The following is a 24,529-nucleotide window of genomic DNA, read 5'->3' on the forward strand; positions in this document are numbered from 1 at the left end:
TAACCTCTTCTTATTAAATCACTTGATTTCTAGAAAGGTTTACATGTTCTTCTGTAGTCAGAAGCACAGTCTCATGAAATTCAATAGATGTTTTAAAATTAATGAAATGTGTTTTCTTGGAGAGTAATGATTTTTCTCAAGTATCTCCTTACTCTTGAATATTCTTAAATATTTCCTTATCTGATCCTCAGTCTAGAGCCCATATTCTTTCCTTTCTCTCTCTCCAAAGATTTACCTGGGATCTTTGTGTTTCATATAAATAATATACATCTGTTTTTCAGAAAGTCTTGGTTATTTTAGGATTCTCCTGGAAGTCTTTATCTTTGGTGTATTCTTAATTTCCTCAAATCTAAAGATTACTTTTCTTATATCTTAAGTCCTAGTGAGTATAAATGGAGCTACCTATCAGAAGGCCTCAGTTATTGATTCCAATCTTAACACAGAATTTTGGGGCATAGTTTCATTATCACACTGTTATTAGGCTCTTGCTCATCTCTTGGATTATTCAAGTGTTTTTTTTTAATCACATAAACCCAATGGACTTTCCAAACATTGGTGAAAAACCTCTGAGAGAATGTCAGAGGGGTGACAGCTCATCTCACTGAGCGTGAACTCCTTTTGACATGCAGTGTGCATCAAGAACCTCACAGAAACTCCAGTAACTAACAGATAAAAGGCAACAAATGTCAGCTTTTTTAATCTGCCTTTTGGTGTAATTTTCTGAGATGTCTTCCATCGTAGTGTGAAACCAAAGCTATTTAGGGTGTTGCCACCTTTCTGAGAATTAATCCCAGACAACTAGTAGCAAACAGGAGGATGTTTGTAGTGAGAGAAATAAAATATAAAAAAACGGGTGGTCAAAAGCTTGTTATCCAGGGACACTGTCCAGCTACAAAAAATAAGTGCACAAGCATGAATTAAATGTTTCTATTTTTATTTAAAGAATTATTAAAGCATAATTGAGAAACAAGAAATAGAAGTAGATGTATTTCCTTAAATAAAGTCTGTTACCAATTTAAAATAAATAATGCTATCTATTGAATAACTAGTATGACAAGCTCAAGCATGCTGGTTTAGTAATCTTCCACCTAAACCTAGATGTGAAAGTTAATGAGCTTAGAGCCTGAAGTAATAAAGCTTCAAAAGAACTATTTTATAAGAATTTTTTTATTAAAAGTAGATGGGAATTGATAACACATACTTTATGAGGACAACTGTTCTGGACTAAAAAAAAGACATTTACTTCATCACGTTACAGAAAATGTTCTGCTTTACAGTGCTTTTAGCAGTAAATACCACTTCTGTAAATTGGTGCCTCAAGGAACTTCATTTTTTAAGGTATCTTACAAAGGTTTGGTGAGAGGTATTACTTTGCTTGAACTGCCAATGACTCCTTTGGGGCACTGCATAAATTTATTATGAAACACTGTAATGAATAATAAAACTGTATTATCAGACTAAAAATTACTGGGGAACATTCATCACCTTCTTTTATCACAAAATCATATAGAAAAATGCAACATCAGCATAAAGCCTCGTGAATATCAGATGGTTTGGATTAGAATGCATCATTCATCCATTTAGAAACTGTATTATCCCTGATTTTAAATTTTTCCCAGTGTTTAGTACTGCAACTTTAGTCTGCACACCATATATTGTAGTATATGCTGTTTAAGTCTGTTTCTTAAAGCTGTGACTAGAATTGTTCTGTACATCACTGATAAGAAGAATGGACAAAACGGTGCTAATTGTTGTATCGTAATTGCAGTTAGGTTCAAATCCCATCAAGTTTTAGAGCTTAGTTCCCCAATTCTGATAATATTTAGTTATCAAGTATCTCTAGGGTCTGGACAAAGATGCTAATGGTCATGGGGATGACTTCTATGTATCTGTTGTGCCACTACAATGGAAAACACAAGGTAGATAGTGGTCATTGTGAATTCTCTCTCCTAGCAAATCCTGAAGCATATAACAATTTAATTCTTAAGTAATGCCCTTTTTCAGTCATTTACAGCCTTCAAGTCTCACATAAAATACTTACACAAGTGAAGACAAATGATAGACACTTTAAATCTATTCTGGAAAAATATCTTGGTTTTGTAGCAGACAAATACTTCTGCTTAATAACACATTATTAGGGAAGATTCCTGCTAACAAGTGACTACTGCCACATGCAGAAGTTAGGAATAGGACAAAGATCTCTTATGGAACTTCCTTCATTTTACTGATAACTGTGATGTTGAAGTTTCATCACAATCAATTAGTAAACTAGTGCTACAAGGCAAATCTCACTTGAGATTTCCCTCTCAGTTCAAATTTAGCAATTCTACTAATATTCTGGGTTAAAGTGGTGTGGCATGTTGTCTCGCTCAAACCTCATTGTTTCCTGTCACAGGGAAACAGTCTGGAGCTGACAGAATTTGTTTCCTCAATTGCACGTACAGTAATTAATGCAACTTTGTAACATAAACAAGCCACCCCTCAGTTCAGTGCCAGACTTCCCCTTGTCTCATTCTAACTGAACTACCTAAGAAATTACAACAAGCTTCTAAAAGGCAACGCTTTCTGATCTTAAAGCAAACTCTTATGCCATTGAAGTTTTTCTCAAGCCTGTGTCAAGGCTATTGATATGACTGGAATAAGAAACCCTTTAAGAGTTTGGTGACAAAGTAGTCCCAGAGCTATGTCTAAACCAATATACTTGGAAACACTCCTAGTCTCCCTGGTATAGGAAAGGAACTACAGGCAATAACCAGAACCAGCCAAAACCCAGGAGGATGTGTGTCCCTCGTACCTGCCCTGTGCATTGGCTCCTGCCAGAGAAATCCAGGTGCTGGAGCTGAACAGGAACCTGAGGGCTCTCTGGACAGAATTTTTTGGGTGTACCATGGGCTACACTACATGCTAAGGAGCACATCCTCCCGCTGGTATTGGAGATCATAATTTATACTGAAGAAGCCAAATAATTAACTTTATATCAAATGCAGCTTCTTGCTGCTGAAGACGAACATGTCAAAAAAAAAAAAAGTGTGAAAGAGCAAAGCCATTCATATTATAAGTAAGAAAAAAGTATAAGCTGTAATTTCACCAACAATTGATCAGGTAAATACAGATAAGATAGTATATTTGAGCTAACTCTGAATATAAAATTTGGCAGAGTTTCTGACAACCTAATCTCTCTCAATGATAGCATCAGCCATTCAAATATTTTAGCACCAGTGCAGAGCAGAAATACCCTCTTTGTGAATATATAGGTAAAGGACTGGTTTGGGGCTGGAGCCAGAAAAAAAAGGAGGTCTTAGTTCTTTAAATGTTTGGATAATTGGCAGTGTCTAAATGCTACAAAGAGTCAGGAGAGGCAGCCCAAGCCCAGAATTTTCCTAGAGATACTAATAGAAAAACGAAAAAAGGTTTACAATTATGCCTAATTCTTCACTTGCTGTAGTGTGAGGATTTGGCCTAGAAATATATGATAAGCATGTGTGTGTATTAGCATTTTATTTTCATAGGATATGAACAATCAGCAATACCGTACACACATCAATCTGGTAAAATAAGAGACGATATTTAGTAAGATGTCTCTTTATAAAAGTGCTGTAATTTAGCTAGTATTAAAATTCCACCAGAATTCTCTGTTGCATATTTTCAGAAGTGCACGTTTCTAGTATTATTTGAAACCTCTAAAAGGGAGATCTATAAATAAATCTCTTCTTGTAGCTCTCAATAGAACTACTAATTCAGAGAAGGGAAAAAAAAAGTGAATCAGTGCAAAAGTAGAAGAGCTAATGTATAGTCAACTTATCTTTATGACAAAACCCACAAAAATGGCATTGCATTCAGTTTTTTCTTCCTAGCAATCTTAAGAAGCCGATTTGCTGTAGTTTTATCACAGAGTGCTATAAAAATGTGAACAGGAACACTGCATTTTCTCTCTTTTATAATATTTGCTGTTGACCTTCACATATGTTTGGCATTTTCATCCATCTGCCTTTGGCAGTAGTACTAACACATTAGTGAGTCATAAAAATGTTCTAAAGCAGCCCACCTGACAATCTGGTAGGTAAGAATACGTGGACTTTCTCTGTTTGCCATTTTTTCTACTCTCTCGCATTTTTGCTAAACAAAAATGCTTTTGCTTGAGATCATTTGTTTCTTATTCTTCTTCCCCTATTAACATTTAGCTGTGTTTTATTATTATTCTATTCATCAAAACTATGTTTCTTTGGTGTTATTCCATATAAATTATATATGTTTTAGAGCTTCCTAGTCCTATTCATATGGCACAAAAAGCAGACTCTACATTTGGAAATGTCACTTAAGACAGAGCTTATGAGATTTATATCTTTATACTGTGTGACAAATTTAAACTATTACTAAAGTAATAGGTTTTGGGTTTTTTTTAAATCTCATTTGCTCTTTAGAAGAACATAATAGAAAATAATTTTATGCTTATTAAACAAAGAACACAAAAACTCAGGACATAAGAGTATCTTTTAAAATTACAAAAAGGGATTACAAGATACCACCAGGGTCAGTTTATTCAGAAAACTTGTTCTTAGGTGGATACTGTTTTATTTTATGCATCAGACTACAGTGCTAGACTTTTGTCAGAGTAAAGGGACTCTGTCATCACAGTACAACTACATTTCATAAAATATATATCTATTTCTTGTATATATGTGTACATGTATATTTAAATATATCTGCAAATTAAATCATGCCAGTTGTTTTCACTAGTTAAAGGAAATCAATGACAAATGTGGCTTTAATACTTTGTCTTGTTCAGAGGTAAGAAATGTCAACATTTTTTACTGTGTGGTGTTTCTATAGTAATTATTTCAATAATATTATGGATTCATTAGAAACTATAGAACAAATCTAAAACTGGAATCTAAGAATTTATTTGAAATATTGTAATAGCAAGAAATGTTATGTCAATATATCACCTTTATTTTCAGTGAGGACGCTGTATAGCCAGCTTCTGTATTCAAATCATTCTTCAAGCTATGTTCTGAAAACATAGTTGAATGCTATTAATAAAGGCAGGTTCAGCACAGTTTGGCTGAGGAAAGAAAAGTGGATTATTTCAAGAAAATGAAGTTCTTATCTGCAATTTACAATCATTTTAAAAGTTTAAAAAATTTCCATTAAAAATATTTTTCATAAAATAAAAAAGTAAAAATATTATATACTTGTAAAAGAAACTATAAACAGTATCTTTGTTCTATAAAAACTTACAGCATCTCAGTGTGATAAAGAAATAGTTTTAAAATGAGTTCTCAAAGAAATTATTTTACCAGCAATAAATAACACATAATTTTATTTTTATTGTATACTCTCTACCTATACTATTCATCCATTAATTTCAGTCTTCATTGCCACCTGAATTTCTCCCTTTCAGAGAGAGTTTCTTATTACAAGGAACAGATGGGCAGCTTTTTCAATTACTGTTCTTTAAGTTTTCAAAGAAATGGCAAGAGAAGGTAAATAATCTTGAAAAACTGTCAGAAAGTACCATACAGTGTGGACAGTGGAAGTTTTATTTTTTAACTGATTTGCCAATTGCGAAGCAAAAGTTTTGTTGATACTAAGCAAAATGTGGTTTGCATTACAAACTGACTCTAACCACTCAGTTTCCCAAATGAGCCGTGGCCTAACAAGAGTTTAAAGATCTATGTGACCTTAGAATGTCAACACCTTCTAATTTTAAGGGGTTTTGTTTCTGATGTGGTTGGCAGGTAGTAGTTACTCTGTGTTTCATTACTGCCCAGACTCAAGCAACTGCATCATTACAAATTATAAAATAAGCTTGTTGACTAATATCAAGTCAAAATACTCCTAATGACCTTCTTCATTTTATTACAAGTACTGACATTCATTTCAACTCTGGATACATTAAAAAAACCCTGTAAAATATCACCTCTAATCCGTTTAACTGTCTGACATAGCTAGGATGCAGTATGACATACCAACAGAAATACTGAAGCTTGTGCTTACTAGTTTGTGTTCTGTCTAATGTCTGGCTTAAGTCAGTCAATACTTTGCTGTACTTCTGCTAAGATGTCATTTTCTTTGCCGTTCACACTGTTTTAGAAAGATGTGGTATATGACTATTATAAAACTAAAATATTTTCTTTTTTATTAAAATGGACCAGGAGTATTCAAGTACTGACTTATTGCAACCCGTTCAGGGGCAGACACTAGTTAATGAGGAATACAAAATTCTTACTGTATTCAGACTATACTGTAGACATTTATGTACTTATTTCCTGAGCCTCAGCAGTCCAGGATAAAACAGTCCCTCTGCTCTATTAAGTTAGAAAGCTCAGTTAAGAACCTCAGGTTGCCTGCTATTAATAATGCTTAAATATGTACACATATATGACACATGCATATGTCCAAACACATACGCTTCTAAACATCACAAGGAAATAGAAAATAACAGCTTTCTTCCTACTAAGGAGCACATAGAGTTTTCTAAGAGCTGTAGGTATGTAATAAGTTAGCAAATATTCCTTTTATCTATACACCAAGGGAGATACTTCCTAATCCTTATTGCATAATATCATAATTAACCATCATGAGTAATTACAGATAAATATCTAATCATTTATAGCTAACACCTAAGCCTGTTGAGGTGAAATCTGAGATAGTCCCTTGCACCATGACAGCATGCTTCTGCTAACGGTGTGGCATCTATGAAAAGACTGGAGCAAGATACAGGTGTCCAAAGATTCAGAAATTGTAATCTATGGTCCAAGTAACGTTGTCTATAAGTTCCCTGAACCTTACAAAACTGGTCTAGCTAATTGCTGACTAAGATCCATTGTAAACAAGACCCAAGATGGAATTAAAGTGCTTTCTTTCCTAAACTTCCAGAAATGTACAAAAAAAATTCAGAACAAGCTTTACGCTCTGCGTGAAGGATACCCATGTCACTGGAATTGGGAGTGCTTCTAACATTCCAAATCAAGGAATCCACATCTTTATATTGTGTATGAGAATACAACTACAGTACGGGAACATACCAGCTCACAGCCTCCTCCAACATCCTTTTAGAAAGAAAGAAAACCTAGGCAATCTAGAGAAATCTAGTGGCCTCATCAGTTATGTGCCAAGGTCAGAGGATCAAGACTACTGGAATCTGGACTCCAAAGCAGACATAAATAACAAGACTAAAGTTCTGTTTCACTGTCTGGAGATACCCATGGTAGTACTACCTAATTTAAAGCAAAACATTTCACAGGCGTCATTTAAATTTGAGTAGTCTTACGCAAAACTGTCCATTGACTCAAATATTCATTGGTGCAGTATGCATGTGTTGAATATTTCTCCTCATCTCCAATACTCTTTTCTGAAAGCAGAAAAGGCTAAAAACAAAGATCCACACCTAGAGAAAAGGAAGACTAATTGCAGATATTTGCATCATAGAATTCCTTTAAAACATTGGTTTATATAAGTGAAATAACCAAAAAATGTGTAGACATCTATGTTGTAGAAACCTAAAATAAGTTAGATGAATGGCACCATGGATGTCCTTGCCAGGAATATTTTTCAAAGTACAAAGAAAATATATCAACATATGTTTACAAATATTATTTTAATTATTACTGTAGAAGACAGTAATTAGAAAAAAATAAAGGCAGGCAATAGAACACAAAGGTAAATGACAAAAAGCTTTCATTAATGTAGAGCCAGCCTTCTTTTATTTGGGGAAAATATGAAAGGTGCAGGCAACAGTACAAAGTAGTGGAATATTTATTTAGAAACAGAAAATAAAAGATGAAAGTGGAGGTATAAAGGGTAGGAAAGAAATGATGAAACAAAGATCTGAGGTGACAGGAGAAGGTAGGCAAGCAGCAGTCAAACCATATTGCATAAAGACAGAAGAAAAGATGATAGGACAGGAAGGAATAAGTTAGATCTAAATAAAAAAAAAAACCAAACAAACCAGGTTTACAGTAATAACAGAAAGGAATATTTGTCATGCTGCAAAAACAGGAAAATAAATGGAGTAAAAGAGAGCACACTACTTGGTATAGGAAAAGAAAATCTACTCAGGAGCATCTGGTCAAGGAAGACTATAAAGCCCTGGGAGGGCAGGTGAAAAATTTGCAAGAATGAAGGGCAAAGGGGAAGAAAGAGTACCCAGGAAACTACAAGCCAGTCACCTTCACCTTCATCACTGGAAAGGTGATGGAACAGGTCATCTCAGATTTCATCTCTAAGCATGTGGAGGAAAAGAAGGTTATCAGGAGTAGCCAACATGGATTCACCAAGGGGAAATCATGCCTGAATTAATAGCCTTCAGTGATGGAATGACTGTCTGGGTAGATGAAGGGAGTGTAGTGGATGTTATCTACCTTGACCTCAACAATGCTTTTGACACTGTCTCCCATAACATACCCATAGGTTAGCTCAGGAAGTGCGAGTTAGATGAGCAGATGGGGAGGTGGATTGAGATCTGGCTAAAGGGCAGAGCTCAGAGGGTTGTGATCAGTGGCACAGAGTCTGGCTGGAGGCCTGTAGCTACCAGTGTTCCCCAGGGGTCAGTACTGGGTCCAGTCCTGTCCAGCTTATTCATCAATGACCTGGATGAAGGGACAGAGGCACCCTCAGCCAGTTTGCTGATGTTACAAAACTAGGAGGAGTGGCTGATACACCAGAAGGCTGTGCTGCCATTCAGCAAGACCTGGACAGGCTGGAGAGTTGGGACAGAGAGGAATCTAGTGGGGTTCAATAACAGCAAGTGTAAGGTTGTGCACCTAGGGAGGAATAATCCCATGCACCAGTAGAGGCTGGGGGTTGACCTGCTGGAAAGCCACTCTGAGGAGAAGGACCTGGGAGTTCTGGTGAACGGCAAAGTGACTATGAGCCAGCAGTGTGCCCTGGTGGCCAAGAAGGACAATGGACTCCCCCTCTGCCACTGTGTCCAGCTCTGCAGGATCCAGCACTTAGTCTTAGCTAAATATCATACAGCTGGCCTTGGCTCATTGATCCAGGCTGTCCAGATCCCTCTGCAGAGCATACCTTTCCTCAAGCAGACCAACACTCCCCCCCAACTTAGTGTCGTCTGCAAACTTGCTGAGGGTGTATTCCGATCCCCTCATCCAAATCATTGATAAAGATATTAAACAGAATGGCCCCAGTACTGAGCCCTGAGGAACACCACTTGTGACTGGACACCAGCTGGATGTAACTCCATCCACTACCATACTTTGGGCTGAGCCAGCCAGCCAGCTTTAACCCATTGTGAAGTATACCCACCTAAGCCATGAACCGCCAGTTTCTCCAGGAGAATACTGTGGGAGATGGTGTCAAAAGCTTTACTAAGGTCCAGGTAGACAACATCCTCGGGCTTTCCCTCATCTGCTAAGTGGGTCATTTTGTTGTAGTGGGAGATCGAGTTTCTCAAGCAGGACCTTCCTTTCATCAACCCATGCTGGTTAGGCCTCATCCTCTGGCTGTCCTGAACGTGCCGCTTGATGATGCTCAGGATGATCTGCTCCAACACCTTCCCCAGCACCAAGGTCAGGCTGACAGGCCTGTAGTTTCCTGGATCCTCCTTCCTGCCCAACTCGTAGATGGGAAATTTACATTTCAGTAGTGCCCAGTAACAGGACAGGGGGCAACAGGCACAAACTGCAACACAGAAAGTTGCATTACAAAATATTTTAATTTTACAGAAATATTCTCATTACACCTTCTCTAGAGACATTCAAACCTTCCTGGAAACAGTTCTGTGCAACCTGCTGCAGGTGAATCTGCTTTAGCAGGGGGTTAGACTACATGATTTCCAGAGGTCCCTTCCAATCCTGACCATTCTATGAATCTGTGAATCCTGTTTGGTTTTGTACTTGTGACCTAGTGCTGAATTTGTTTTTGAAACATAAATAAGAAGTTTGGGCGATAGAAACTGACCTCATGGATTTACCTTAATGACTTAGATCAATTTAAAATTAAACACTGAACGCTATAGATGTCATCTTTCATGTCCTCTGTGCGCTCCTTTTTTACTCTATAGAGATTTATTTTCAGAAGAAGCAATGCATAGTAAAGGATAGGATAAATGCAATTTTGTTCATGTAACATGATGTCATGGTGCTTAACTAATTTTACTGAATGTAGCATTAAAATGAAGAAACTTCCAATCATGTTATGTGCTTGATACAAAAAGACTGAACAAAATTATAGTGAATAAAGTGCATTTAAAGATAATCCAATAAAGAAGCAAATACACAGATTAATTTCTCATATGCTGGGGTTCTTTGGCAAATCTATGCTTGATGTCTGTATGGGGAGCAGAGAGAGAGCAATTAAACAGGGCTTCATATGTTTTCTGAGAAACAACAAGACAAATGCTGTTAGGGGAAGGAGCTGGACAATCCTAGAAGTTTGTCATCCCTCTGGCTTTTGTCTAGGTGTCTTGGTTTCAGCTGGAATAGAGTTATTTTTCTTCTAGTAGCTGGTGCAGTGTAGAGGAAGTGTAGAGGAATTGTAGGGGAATTGTAAGGGAATGAAAGCAGGTTAATTAACATTGATAATATACAGCTGTGGGATGGCTTCAGGGGCTGTGGGTTGGCTGATGTGGATATTGTGCAGCTGTGGCTGGTTCTTGCTGAGTAGTTAAATAGCACAGAGGAGTATGGATGAGAGAGATCTGGAAGGGATGAAGGAAGTAGCAAGAAGAAGAGAGCTCTGGATGAAAAGAGACCTGCAAGAAGAAGGAGGAGGAGGAGAGAGAGAGAGTGCCCTGGGAGAAGCAGAAAGAAGAAGGGGGCCCAGCTGAGGAAAGGCTGGCTGAAAGAGAAGCCTGGAGAATGAAAACCCCAGTGCAGCAGAGGCAAGAAGCAGGGTGTGCTGTCCTGAAGAGGATGAAGAAAACAGCACAGACAACAGATGAACTTTTGAAACCTTGTGGGGGATTGGTGGCTGTGCTAGGGCAAGGTGTGGGAGCTAATTATTGAAGTTAACCTGGTATGGGATGGTAAAAGCCTTGCTGCAGCTGGCTAGTTTTGATAGTGCTGCGACAGTCTGGATTTGGTGTGAGAGCAATGCTGGCAGCACACTGATAGTTTTGGCTGTTGCTGGGTGATGTTTATACTCAGTCAAGGACTTCTCAGTTCCTTGGGCCCTGCAAATGAGAGGGTTTGAGGGGCACGGGGAATTGGGAAGGGACACAGCCAGTACAGCTGACCCCAACTAGCTAAAGGGACATTCCATATCATGGGATGTCGTGCTGAGTATGTAAACTGGGGGAAGAGGGAAGGTGGGGGCCTTTAGCATTACGGTGTTTGTCTTCCCAAGTCATTATTATGCATGATGGAGCCCTGCTTTCCTGGAGATGACTGAACATCTGCCTGCTGATGGGAAGTAGTGAATGAATTCCTTGTTTTGCTTTGCTTACATGTGTGACTTTTGCTTTGCATTTTAAACTGCCCTCATCTCAACCCATGAGGTTTCTCACTTTTTACTCTTCTGCTTCTCTTACCCATCCTGCTGCAGGGGGAGTGAGCAAGTGGCTGTGCAGTGCTTAGTCACCAGCCAGGGTTAAACCACACTAGTCAATACCTGGTCCCTGTGTGCAATTATGTGTTCAAACCTAGATCTTTTTAGGGAGAGATCCAGGTTTACCTTAGCCTCTCTCACTCCAAGCTGTATGCGTGGTAAAAAACATTAGACTGCATCCGAGTAGTACCTGATACAAAAAATAGGTGCCTTGAAACAACAGTAAGATGTTATACAATGGCAGGGGAGATGAAGCCAGTGTCTCAAACCCTACACTGTGTTCATACAGTAAACATCTTACTTTCACTACATCATTACACTAGCTCCTCTGATGACAAATTCTTACTCTTTTCCCTTAAGCCTAAAGGAGATAAGAGACTTCATGTTTTGCAAGACTTCTGTTAATGTTTTTTTTTTTTTTACTATATGTTTACTACACTGAACTGTCTGTTTTCAACAACTTTGCAAAAAAATCTGACTTGACCAAAACCAAAAGGATAGTGAGAATCTCAAGCCGCACACGATTTATGACAGATTGTCAAAGCACAGCTTCAGATAAGCTGTGACCAAGCATCTGAAGTTTGGATAACCTGCTGAATTTGGGCAGGATAAACAACATAATTCAGATAAAGAGCAGAATGAGCACTCAGGAGCAAAAAATAAGTCTCTCCTTGTCTCATGTATTCAGAGAGAGCTAGATGCTTTGTAGTTGAGAAAATGTATCTCAATGTTTTTCAAAATTGTACCAAAACTTGTTTTTCTCATCAGTGGTTGAGATAGTCTTCTGGTTTTATTTCAGTGCTAAAATAGAGTTGGGTATGAAAACTTAAAGCATTTTGAAATAAGCTAGTTTTTTTAAGATTCACTGAACTAGAAATTAAAATAACAATAACAGCAAATAATGTTTAACAATTATATATCTGCAGGTAAGACCTATATGCTAACCCCCCCGCGCCCCCCCCCCCCCCCCCCAACCTGCAGACTGCTATGGAGAAGAGATCATGACTTTTTCTGGTTTTAGCATGAAACTAGGAAAGTTCTAGAGGAGCTTGAAAGTTTTATTATAGTCAGATTTCTAAAGCAAGGTAATCTAGGTGCTATAACAGAATGAAATATTACATTCCTCCTGGGAGGCAACATTTTTATGGTAGCATTAGGCAGAATGCACAAAGGGGTTAAGGAGAAGTTAATGAAAGAAAAGGTTATATTTCAATGAAAAAAATCTTATGCAGACATCGTATTGCAAATGAGTAGTTTTAAAAAGGGACAAACAAAAAAGGTGATGGATCATAAATTCCACTGATTTTAAGAAAGCATTTTGCAGTCCTTCATCTGAATTGTAACCATAGTCCCATAACAAACCCCCCTGTACTAATCATCAGGGCAAAGCTTCTATTTTCCATAAATTTAACTTTGAGCAAAAGACTATTGTGAACAGTATGCTATTAATCTAGTGTTCACTCACACTGCATTTCTTACTTAGCATTGACATGTATCGCAATAAGAGGAAACATTCAGACACTTAAGAAAGCAGTATGCTGTGTACACTGTAACTGCAGTATATTGAAAGATTGATGTTTTTCTGTGTAGCATTTTTTTCAGGTTAGCCAACTCAAAGGCAAAAGCAAACAAAAGTATTAGTGAATATAAATAAGAAATGAGAATTCAATGGAATAGATATCTGTATAGAAAAAGTATCAGCTATGTATATGTTAGTGTATGTTAAGCCTGGATTTCATCATCGAATACCTAAAACGATAGGTTCAGACTATGATAGATACAATTTAAATTATTTGAGAAGAGACAGTTTCTCATTTTTCTGAGAAGGAAAACTATTTTTTATAATCTGTAAGAATGTATGTCTAGAATGTACCTGTGTAGAATATCTGGCCAGGGTAAACATTTTTTTTTTTTCAAGTGTGACAAAATCCTTCATTATAATTTGGAATTTCAAAACAATCTGTCAAAATAAACAAGAAAATCACTAGTTCCAAAATTACTGCTCTCCCACCCAGAGACTGTACCATCATGATACACCTGCCATCCTCATTTCCCTAAATTTTCTCAACTGGCCTTCCAGTGGTTATTGTAATAATATCGATCTCCATTACTGTCTAGCTTGTTATAGCCAGCTGTTGTTCCTTGACAAAAAGAAAGACTTCATCAAGGAAAAGACTGCAGCAACAGACAGGCAAAACATAAAGGGGAATCAGAGGACAGGAAGATCATCTGTACTGCTATGTCCATATCAAATTAAGTCACATGCTCACATCATGTATAGCACTGCAACAAATGAAATGTCATGCAAGCATTCAGCATAGTGGCTATGGGAACACTGACCCCAAACTGCAGCAGGCATTTTTGGTAAGTGATCTGTTGTCATTTAAATGCTGATTATTTCTAACGATTGATAACAGAGGCAGCAAATTCTAGTTTGTCTTTGGTTAAAAACCCATGTTTATTTAAATCTCAAAATATTTTGCTGGTAGTACCTTTCTCCTGATTTTTAAAACTGCATTCATTTGTAACAATTACCAAGTAAATGCCGTCTTTCACCTAATGTGCCAGTTATTAGGATATGATTTAGCTTTTTAAATAACATTCTGCAGGTTTCAAAAGTATTGTAGTGAAAGGGAGTCAAGGAACAAAGGTTTGTCATGCTAGCTACAGTCTAACATTCTGAAATGGTACAGGAAAGAAATAATCCAGTTAATTTTGTTGGTTTGTAGTAAATTAATTGAGGTCTGACCCAGTCTTTGTACTACTTTGAGAAAGCTTCAGTGTTTTATATATATCGTTTACTTTTACCAAGTCAATATTTCTTTGCTCCACTGTGAGCTGGGTTCTGCCTTCCCCTGCTACCTTCTTTAGTGAGCCAAAGCTATTATTACTTTTCATACTGTAATAGCTGAATGCTGCCCAGCAGCCCCTAACCACCTCAATTCCCTCTGCTTCTCAAAGCATAAGATTGGAAACTGACATTGTTGCAACTTTCACAAGCTCATTGAACCCGAAAGACTAAGAAAACCTTGTTAAATGCCTCAGCAGACAAAGGAATATATATATATAAAAAAATCAGAAATGTAGCACAAAATCTGTGCTCAACCAATGTGCAAAGACAGCAGTCAAATCAGAATTATGAAAGGAAAAATGACAATAACACAGTGCAAGAGTTATTACAGTGTTTTTATTCATGGAAATCTAAGGGTAACAAGAATACAAAAGCTGTGAAGGGAAAAAAAATGGCTATATTAAACCCTCCATATATTATATCACCCTCAGATTGTTATGTGATATCTACATTTGGGGAAGGAGATTATAAAAGTAATTATACGTTATTTATTTGTCCAATTACAGAAAAATAAAACAATCAAACTTTTGATATATTAATGTTTTTCTTCTTATAACTACATTTTTTAGCAGGATAGCAGCAGGAACTTTTCTAATGATTTTCTATCAGTTGTTGGAAGTGACATATGTATGTGGGACATACACAGTTTTGTGCATATTTGTCTAGTGCCTGTCCTGAAAGACTTATTTGTAGTGTTTCTGGCTTTATCTGGGGGTCCAGATTAAAACATTCAAGTTCAGGACTCTCTATGCCATTCTTGGTGTAGTACAGATTGAAATTCTTTTTATAGACAATAAAGGAGAAATTGCTGTGAAGAGGAACAATTTTCTAGACTCCATCAACTTTATTGACTTAGTCATGATATTTGAATAAAGTATTCCTAAAATTGTTGAGAAAAATATTTGAATACAAAATTGTCACAAGTTCTTATTAAATAATTTAATAATTTACCATTTTTTCAGTGTTTTATGTCTGTCTCTGCTTTTGTGTAGAAAACAAATCTTAGATTGCTTGAAACTGTTTACCTTTTGCCTTTTTAGTGCCTTTCAGAGTATTTTTGTTTCATTATTGAATGGAAACTTCTCTAATAATTTTTTTTAATTCCAAGTTATTAATAAAGAACAAAATATTTCATCCCCCCCAAAAATTAATAAAATTAGCAATGAATCATTAAAGGTTCAAAAATCTTTGGATTTGTTCCATGGAGCTGAAGTTGTGTCCAAATTTCTAAAGACAGCTGTCACATTAGTCTTTATATAATATGTAACAGCTTATAATAAACTGCATGTTATTTTGAACATTTTTGCCAAGTATAAAGTTTCCTGATCTGCAGATGTTTCAATCGGACTGATTAGAACAAAAATTTATAGTAGTTTTGTATTGTTCTACACTCATTTTTTGACATGAGAAATCACAGGCATGTTTTCTCAAAGGAATTGGAAAAGGACCTTATTATGAATCTTCCAGTGTACCTGCATTATACAATTTTGTATTAATACTAACCACGGATGCTAATAATCGTTCATGCTGTGTGTATAGCAGATCTTCTGGCTTGGTAAATTACCCCAACTTTTGGTAGTCAGAAAAAAAATACCTCAAGGCTGTTATGCAAGGTCTGTAGAAGGTGATGGGGACTTCCTTACTGTACCATCATTCAGAATAACCAAAGTTCTCATACCAGGTAGAGTTCTTTCAAAACTGTTCAGAGAATATATAACTGCATTCTATGACAACTTATTTCGTTCAGTAGTAACAACAAAAAAATGTTATTTTGACCTATTGAAAAATTGTTCAGTTTATTTAACATGTATATAATTGTTTAAAAACATCAGAAACAAACACTGAAGAAACAGGAGATTGTGTATAATCTCTTATGTCTGTTATATATCTGGAGTACTGGGAATATGAGCTCTTATTTTTTTTTAGTTCCAAGATTAATTTTTAAACTGTAAATTCTGAAGTTACCTGTTTTAAAACATTACAAATTTTTGGCTGAATTATTTTTTAAAGAAAATAACTAAGATATTAGTAAGACTTCTGATGTCTTCACCTTTTGCTAGACATTACATAATAGTGCCTAAATTCTCTTTTATTGGGAAACACAAAAAAATAACTGAAATTATTTGGTTTCTGGAGTCATAAGGACAAGAAAAGCTATTTGTAAATATTGTCCTTGTGGTGGCTTTTGCACCAGTGTAATATTTTATTCTGTCCTATCTATCTGAAATCTCTGAGAACATTCATCTTCGAAACAGTTTTTCTCCTAGGCACCTCAATGTTTTTACTGTAGAAATATTCAAACACCCAGCAATGCCTCTTCTACTCTTATCATAATCTGTGAAAATAGGTATTCCTGGAACTTAAGATATGTGTATTGTATACAGACAGTTAAATTCCTCCTTTAATAATAATTCCTGCCTTTAATAGGAGGCAAAAAAAGCCAACTGTAATGAATGCACTGGTAACATTACATGTGATACTTTTTCTTCAGTAAAATAAATTTCAGCCTGTACAGAAAATCACTTCTGATATTAAGACATAGTTTACAGAGTTTTCCCCATATATTGGGGAAAAAATGAATTAAGGGTCTACTAGGGTGATGATTTTACCAAGAGTTCTAACAATTAAATGGTTATCTAAATAACCTGAAATATATATTACGCTGTTCATTTTTTAAGAATCTTCATTGTCTAGCTATAATATTAAAATATATATATTTTATCATTGTTTCACTTCTCTGGCATTTCACATAGTACCACTGTCAATATTTTTAACATTTTGGCCAAGGTCTATTATGTATGATAGACTATTTTAAAATCTAGGCCAAAGCAAAATCCAGCAGAATGATTACATTTATTCTACCACAAAACCTCTCACAAACATTTTTTTATCTCACACCCATTATTGCTTATGCTAAACTCTGTAAATCTTATGTGCCAAAGAATTTTAGTTTTTACCAAAATTTGATCTATACTGAGAATTTAAAATTTTCCTGTTTCTTTGAAGCGTGAGACAAAACTTTGTTTCACATTTACACAGAAACATATCATGCATAGCCAAATACCAGACATACTTAATGAAGAAATGTCAGTCTCAGAGAACAGAGATATATAAAGTGCGTGTTTGAAGGAATATTTAATGTTTCCTTTAAGAGTAACCTTTTATTCTTTATTTATTCATTACCATTGTCTTGTTCTGCAATGTTCCTCATCACTGAGCTCAGATAGAAGGAATTCTAGAACTGCAGAATCGCAGAACAGACCAGATTGGAAGGGACCTTGAAAGGTGATCTGGTTCAACCTTTAATGGGAAAGCCTAGATGAGATTATTGAGCACCCTGTCCAGTCTTATCTTGAAAACCTCTGGAAATGGGAACTCAACCATGTCTCTGGGGAGGTTGTTCCAGTGACTGATCTCACTGTAAAAAAAATATTGAAACCTTTTCCACTGCAACTTGTACCATTGCCCCTCACCTTCTCCATGTGGCTTGTGGAGAAGTGGGCAAAGGGATGAGAAAGACACATCCTTGCTCATCTGAAACATTTCCCTAGTGCCTGGCTTTGGGGGGCTTTATTCAGCATGCTAGCTGATCCCATTTCATACTACCTCTTTTTCTTTTTTGTGTACCTGTATTATGGCTGAAGAGCTTAATTACCTAAAACTTGTTTTTGTATTCAACTCTGAAAAGTCAGAAATTTATAAATGTCACCTTTGATTTGATTACTTGCCCCACTCCCCCCCCCCCCCATAAATTTTAATACAATTAAGTAAAGAAATGGGCTGTGTTTACAGTATGGTTTTTAACATAAATATATTTCTGTATTAGTATTTTTTCTGTGTCGATATTTTCAGATATTTGAACATTAAGGGATAACATGGATATGTGGAATGCTGTCTTCATGACTTCTTACCACTTCATGCTTATTGTACTGCATGATTTTGATTTTACTGTATGTATGGATGCTTAAATTAAGTTCATGAAACAAAGAACAAGCAATTTTCATCCTAGAAAAAGAACGTTACTGGAAAGAAATGCTGACACTGCACATGGATTTCAATTTTGCTACAAATTAGGATGAGATTTAAGGAAAAAAAAGTCCAGTATCCTGTAAAAATATTTTAAGGAATTTAGTCTTATCTCTAGTTCATACTGATTACTTGCAAGTATCTTACATTGATTTTGTTTAATTTAAAAATAAAACTAGTTAATCTGAACTTGAAAAGTAATGGTGTGCTTTGCTTTATTTTTCACAGCTATAATTTCCTCACTGAAAAATCAGATACATGTACTTTAGTATAGCTTTTACACATATTTGATTATTTCTTTAAATATATTTATAACTATTACCTTTTTTATTTTCTTTTCATTGCCTTTACTAATGATGTCAATGTATGTTCCACTATCATGTCTATAACTCACCCATTTGGTCACGTTAATCTCCCCACTTCTTTCTGCAAAAATGTACATAGCTTTTATAAGAAATTAAAATTGTTTCCCAGTCTCTCTCTACTCCAACTGTAAAGCACTTGGTCCTTTCAGCATATCTGTATCACTTATATTAGTTTTAGTCATCACAGCTTCTATTGCAATACATGGCTCAAGTTAACAGGTTTTTCCATCACAAAATCATAAAGAAAGGTATATTCTTGCTTCCAACTGTTGCTGTTTTTCAGGATTAGTTCGTTCATTATGGTCATTAAAGACCTAGTGCGTGATTCAATTCTTCCACACAACTTTCTGGTGAAATTTGACATGTCTCATGATATACCCTGATCTCCAGGTGCAAGTCCACTAGAGCACCGTTCTACAGTATGTCCCATGTTGTATCTGTTGGCCATGTGCATGTGTCTTGGATACCTCAAATATATTCAAATGGTTATATACTTATGTTTAGACAAGTGGAACTTACAATTGATACAAGTAATAGAATCTAAAAGTAAATTAAAGGTGGATATCTCCGGCAGGGTGAGCTGAATACTTGCCTGAGAATTTTGGCTGGATTTCAGTCAGCTGTTTGCTTACAGCTATTTCTGTGGGCCAGTGCATGGACCGGTTCTTATTTCTGGTTTAGTTAGTGTCTCATAGCTTGTGTCTGTACTGCTCATGTTTGAGGTCTGAGAGGGCTGACTAGTGGGTTCCACAAACCCCAGTGTTTTGCAGTGATTTGGACTTGATTATTTTCCAGCAGATCTTTGTCTAGAGAGTAGCCTGCCTAACACATTTTATGCCCTTATATCCTGCATACCATATCACTGTTTGCATTCTTGTTGAGAACCACAATGGAAAACCTTTTACAGCTTTGTTAATTTTAAGAGAAACTATTTAGTGCTGGATTCAAATGCTTCAGTGTAAAGTTATCTCCTCACAGTTCTGTAGGTGTCTTGTGGTGACCACTCTTTTCTGCCCCTAGAAAAAACTGGGAGCAACTCTGAGCTTTATTTGGTCAGCCTTTTAACAATTGCTGTGGTTCTTTAAGAATTAATATTTCCTTCTAACACTCTGAAGAGAGCGAGATAGTTGCCTTGAAAGCCCACCATATTTATGCTTTTATAGCATGACACTAAATTTGTGTTTTCCACAAATCTGTGCTAAATAATGCTGGAGGTCTAAGCTAGGCATAGGAAATGAGATATGATATCTGGTACAGTTCTGTCATTACTGATTGAATATTCTTTAAATCTACCCATTTACAAAAAACACTCCTCTGTTTTGTCTGGGCAGGGATGTTGTCCTGCCCTAGAAGGAAATCCAAGCACAACCTGACATGAGTGGATGACTGGTATAAAAAGCGCTGTGGAGAAAAGCATGATGTGATCCAGACTGACCCTACATAGGTATCCACTGAGGCAGGAAAGGAAAAAGAAAAGAGAGCTCAAGTGATCTGCCTAAGAGTAACTGCTAAAGCTGAGTGAACAATAAATAATGAGCTTGTCTTTGAAACTGAAGTGAACATAGAAATCCAATCTTTATCATTTTTCTGTTACTTATAATACTTGCCAATTTGGAAAATAAGTAATTTAAGTACATTATTTTATTTTTCCCTCAAAGAAATTTTGACATATTACAAGAGCTGACAGATTTGAGAAACCTCCTATGAACATTACTTGAATGTGTTGATTCAGTTATAAATACTTCCTGTTCAAAATTGATTTTTTTTTCCTTTTACTTATGAAAATCAGGGAGCTACCCTTAACAGGACCCAGTTATCAGCACACAAATTTGGAATGTTGATGAACAACAGCATGAGGATTTAAATTCACTTCTGTCATAAGCCGGTTAAGTGTCTCAGTTACCAGACTAATGGTTAGTCTCTTGCTTACTGAAACAAAAATTAAACAGGCATGGTTTCATCAAGGCTGTGCTAAATCAGATTTCTTTTTATAATTTAGCACATTTTATGCTACAGGGGATGGGTGGGTGGGTGGGGTAGGGGATGAGGAAGATTTCTTATCCATCTTTATTGAAGAGGTAGTCCTTTAACATCACACATTTCAATTTTTTCTTATTCTTCTATTTCTCAGTGCTTTCTTTTCTACATGACTTAAATGTCTGTATTAATCCTCTGCTTCTCAGGCACGCTGAAATAAAAAACAAACAAATAAATTATTGTTGCTTAATGTACAATGTCAGAACAGGAAAACTAAGCACACATCATCTTAGTGAAGCACATCAGGGTTGGTTGAAGTCTTGATAAACCTTAAGTTATAGCATTATGTATGTCTTTCAGAATTTAGTTTTATTCCTCAAGCAATTCCCTTTCAAAATCGGTTTCTTTCTTACCTAATTTCAATTAACATCCCTGAGTTCAGGCACCAATAAAGAGCATAGGAACCAATAGCATAATAAAGGCATTGTCACAAGAAAAAAACAAACAAACAAACAAAAGATTTATTTTGTTTCTAATCTGACATTAACAGTATATAGTTGAAAATAAAATTTCCTTTCAAAAGCAATAAGAATTCAAACATAATCTTTGACAAATGTGTATATGTAGTCCAATATGTTTTCATGAAATCGATCTTGTTGAACATAACAGAGCTGATTTTTCTTCCCAATAGACAGCCTATATCTATTCATTATGCAGTTTTCTTTCATTTTGCCTCAAAGCTAGACCTTTTATAAAGAAAAAAAAGAAAAGAAAAAACAAGAGAAAAAATAGAAAAAAAATGAAAAAAAAAAAAAAAAGAAAAATTCCTCCATACATTGACATTCTGAAAATAGTCCGCAAAAGCTTATAATATTTACAACAAACTCCTGTCACATTATTTTGAAGTTGTATGTCTTGGTGTAGCTAGCTTTACCCAAATAATATCCATAGATATCTAAATTTCTAATTGATTCATTAACTTCATGGTAAATGAACTTCTAAGTAATTGTATGATTGATTTTTTAATTATAAAGATCTTGGTTAGTTTTTAAAAATAAACAAAAGCTATAGGGTACTCACGGAACTAACTATGAAAGCACAAAATGAATTTTTAGCCCTGCTATGTTTTAGGTGAAGCACTATCCATAATTTTAAGTAGATAATAATAATAATAAGTATATAATAATTATCCATAATTACTCAAATAGCAGTACAAATATTACAAATATATTTAAGGTATATTTAGAGATATATTTAAGTATCTTAATTCTTTCTTATTTAGATAAAATAGTACAAATATCAACACAGCTTGTGAAATTTTCTACTAGGTATCACTGATATGATCTTTTTTTTTCTTTTTTTGGGGGGGGAGTCCTTATTGTATAGCCATCAAGATGTCAACTGCATGACTAATTGTTGTATTTCTTTCTTACGCATCTTCTGAAAGCAAGATGATTGTGCATCTTATAAATATTACCTAGCTTTCTAGACAGCAAATGAAAACTGAAACCTGAAGAAAAAACAAAATGTAATCTACATTAAATTATATTTTTGTGATAGAAATGTTTCTTCTTTCCATTTCTAATTACAAAATGTTCTTTTGCTGCTGGCTGTTCTATTAAATTTTTACAATAGTCAGTTGACATACAACCTATACTGCATATTTACACAGAGTAAACACTTCAGATTATGAAGCATTTAAAAGTCTGAGGTACATAGTAAAACAATTACTAATTAAGGTGCAATCTCTTTAGGAATGTAAGTGAATTGTAAATGTGAATTTCAAAGCTGGAAATAATTATATTGGCTGAATTAATTCTTGCTCCAAGTTTTGTTCATTGACACATATTGAATGAGCACTTGTGTTATAACCCTGCAGACATATTTCAGTATTTATTATCTATGCTGACAGAAACGGCTAGGAGTCAAACTAATTTTTCCAAATTATAGAAATCAGCTGCAAAAATTTAAAAATATTCAGAAAAGAAGTAGCAGTCTTGTTTAAGGTGGTATGTAGTATCATGAGGCAGCTATTTGCTGCCCACACCCATTAAGTCCCTCTCCTCAGCCCATATACATTTTTATCTTATTTGGTTATCAATTCCACATGTATCTCAAAGACAGAAAGGATGTTTTGTAAAAATTCACATAGTACATTTGAGGTTATCAGATTTCTGCTAAATATGGAGCTAAAAAAGCTGAAGTCTTTTTAGATATGCAACTTGTGATTCTTATTGTACTGTTGTAGATACTCATCTATCTCTAGACGGCACTGACTGCTCAGAAAGGTTTGTGCTCCCCACCTCCTGTACCACCTGCATCCCAGCTTTATCTTGAGGGAACTGCCACATTCTGTTCAAACGTCATCCCTTCCCTGACTACCGTAAGAAGGAAATTTCTAGGCCATGATCTCAAATCACATAGACAGCAAGATTATGCTACATTAGATGATTTTGGAAGAGGTGGGGCATACAGGACTTTTTGGCAGAAGATCTAATAATGTCTGTGTTTTAAGTATGCTTTGTGCCTATGTACCAGACCCAGTTACAGACAGCCCGAGGCTTGCCTGTTGTGTTTCTGAAGCTGGTGACAGTTCATATGCCAAGTGTAATAATCATTGCCTGCCATGTATCTTTTCTCCCCTTATCATCTGCATTATAGTATTAGGCCACTGCCCACTTCCCATTCTAGGTCCTTGTAGTTTTTCAGCAGATTAGGTATCTACTGATCAACTCTTGAAATGAAATAGCTAAGAAAAAATAATACAGCTGGAAGTACGCTGCAATCTGGGGTGACATGCTGCAAGAAGACACATTTCTCAGCAACGGTCCAGAAAGTGAGTTTCTGTAGTATGTTATCCTGTGCTGTTAACCTCAGAACACGTGGCAAGAGGTCAGATGATGGCCCAAACCCTGAGCTTCATGAAACTGGACAAACATAAAGACAGCTTTATAAATTTGTAGTTCAAGGAGAGAAGGAGACAGAAAATGAAAGTGATGAGGCCAGAAGGATCCAGGCAGATAATACAGGCTTTATAGACAGATCTGTGCTGCAGCTCATAGTGAGTGTTAAGTTTGTGCCAGACATTTATCCACGTACATGAGAGGTAAGTCTTCAGAACATGATGGAACTTCCACAATTTCCTTTCAAGGCACTAAGCAGAAATACAATTCTACTGTGCAATTTTTCCCTCAGAATCACAATTCTTTTCTAATTCCGAGGTGTACTTTGCAACAAAGGAATTTAGAGAACATGAGGGCAAGACAGCGGTGCTCCATTAGACTTGCATGGATCAAAAAGGAAGATCCAGAACATTTGTGATGTATCACCTAAAACATAGGATCACTGACCTTTTAAAAATCTGAATTATGTAGAATATATTTCAAGGGAACAGGTAAGGATAGATGAGAGAAAAACATGTGATGGAAAGATGGTAGAAGGGGAAACATGAAGAAATGACTGGATATTCAATCTCAGCAGAACACAAGAGCTACCATCCCTGACAGGCAGGGTGCCACCAGACATCTGCTTTAGGTAACATGGTAACTCCCAGCTCCTTATGGTTTTCTGCAAGCAATATGGAAGGAGATGCTCACATTTCAGCAAGCTATGACTGAACATGGTATTGGCAGAAGGGTAGTGCAGCTGGTGTCAGAAGATATTTGACAACAAACTATCAAACAAGTCAAAAAAAACCCAATATTATTCAGAACACCATTTTTAATGAACAATATTACACTCCGGTCCTGTTCAGAATAATATTAAAGTGAGTCAACAGACAGATCTTCAATGTAACAAGTGT

The sequence above is a fragment of the Falco peregrinus genome, chromosome 4 (assembly GCF_023634155.1).
Source record: "Falco peregrinus isolate bFalPer1 chromosome 4, bFalPer1.pri, whole genome shotgun sequence".
Classification (NCBI taxonomy): Eukaryota; Metazoa; Chordata; class Aves; order Falconiformes; family Falconidae; genus Falco; species Falco peregrinus.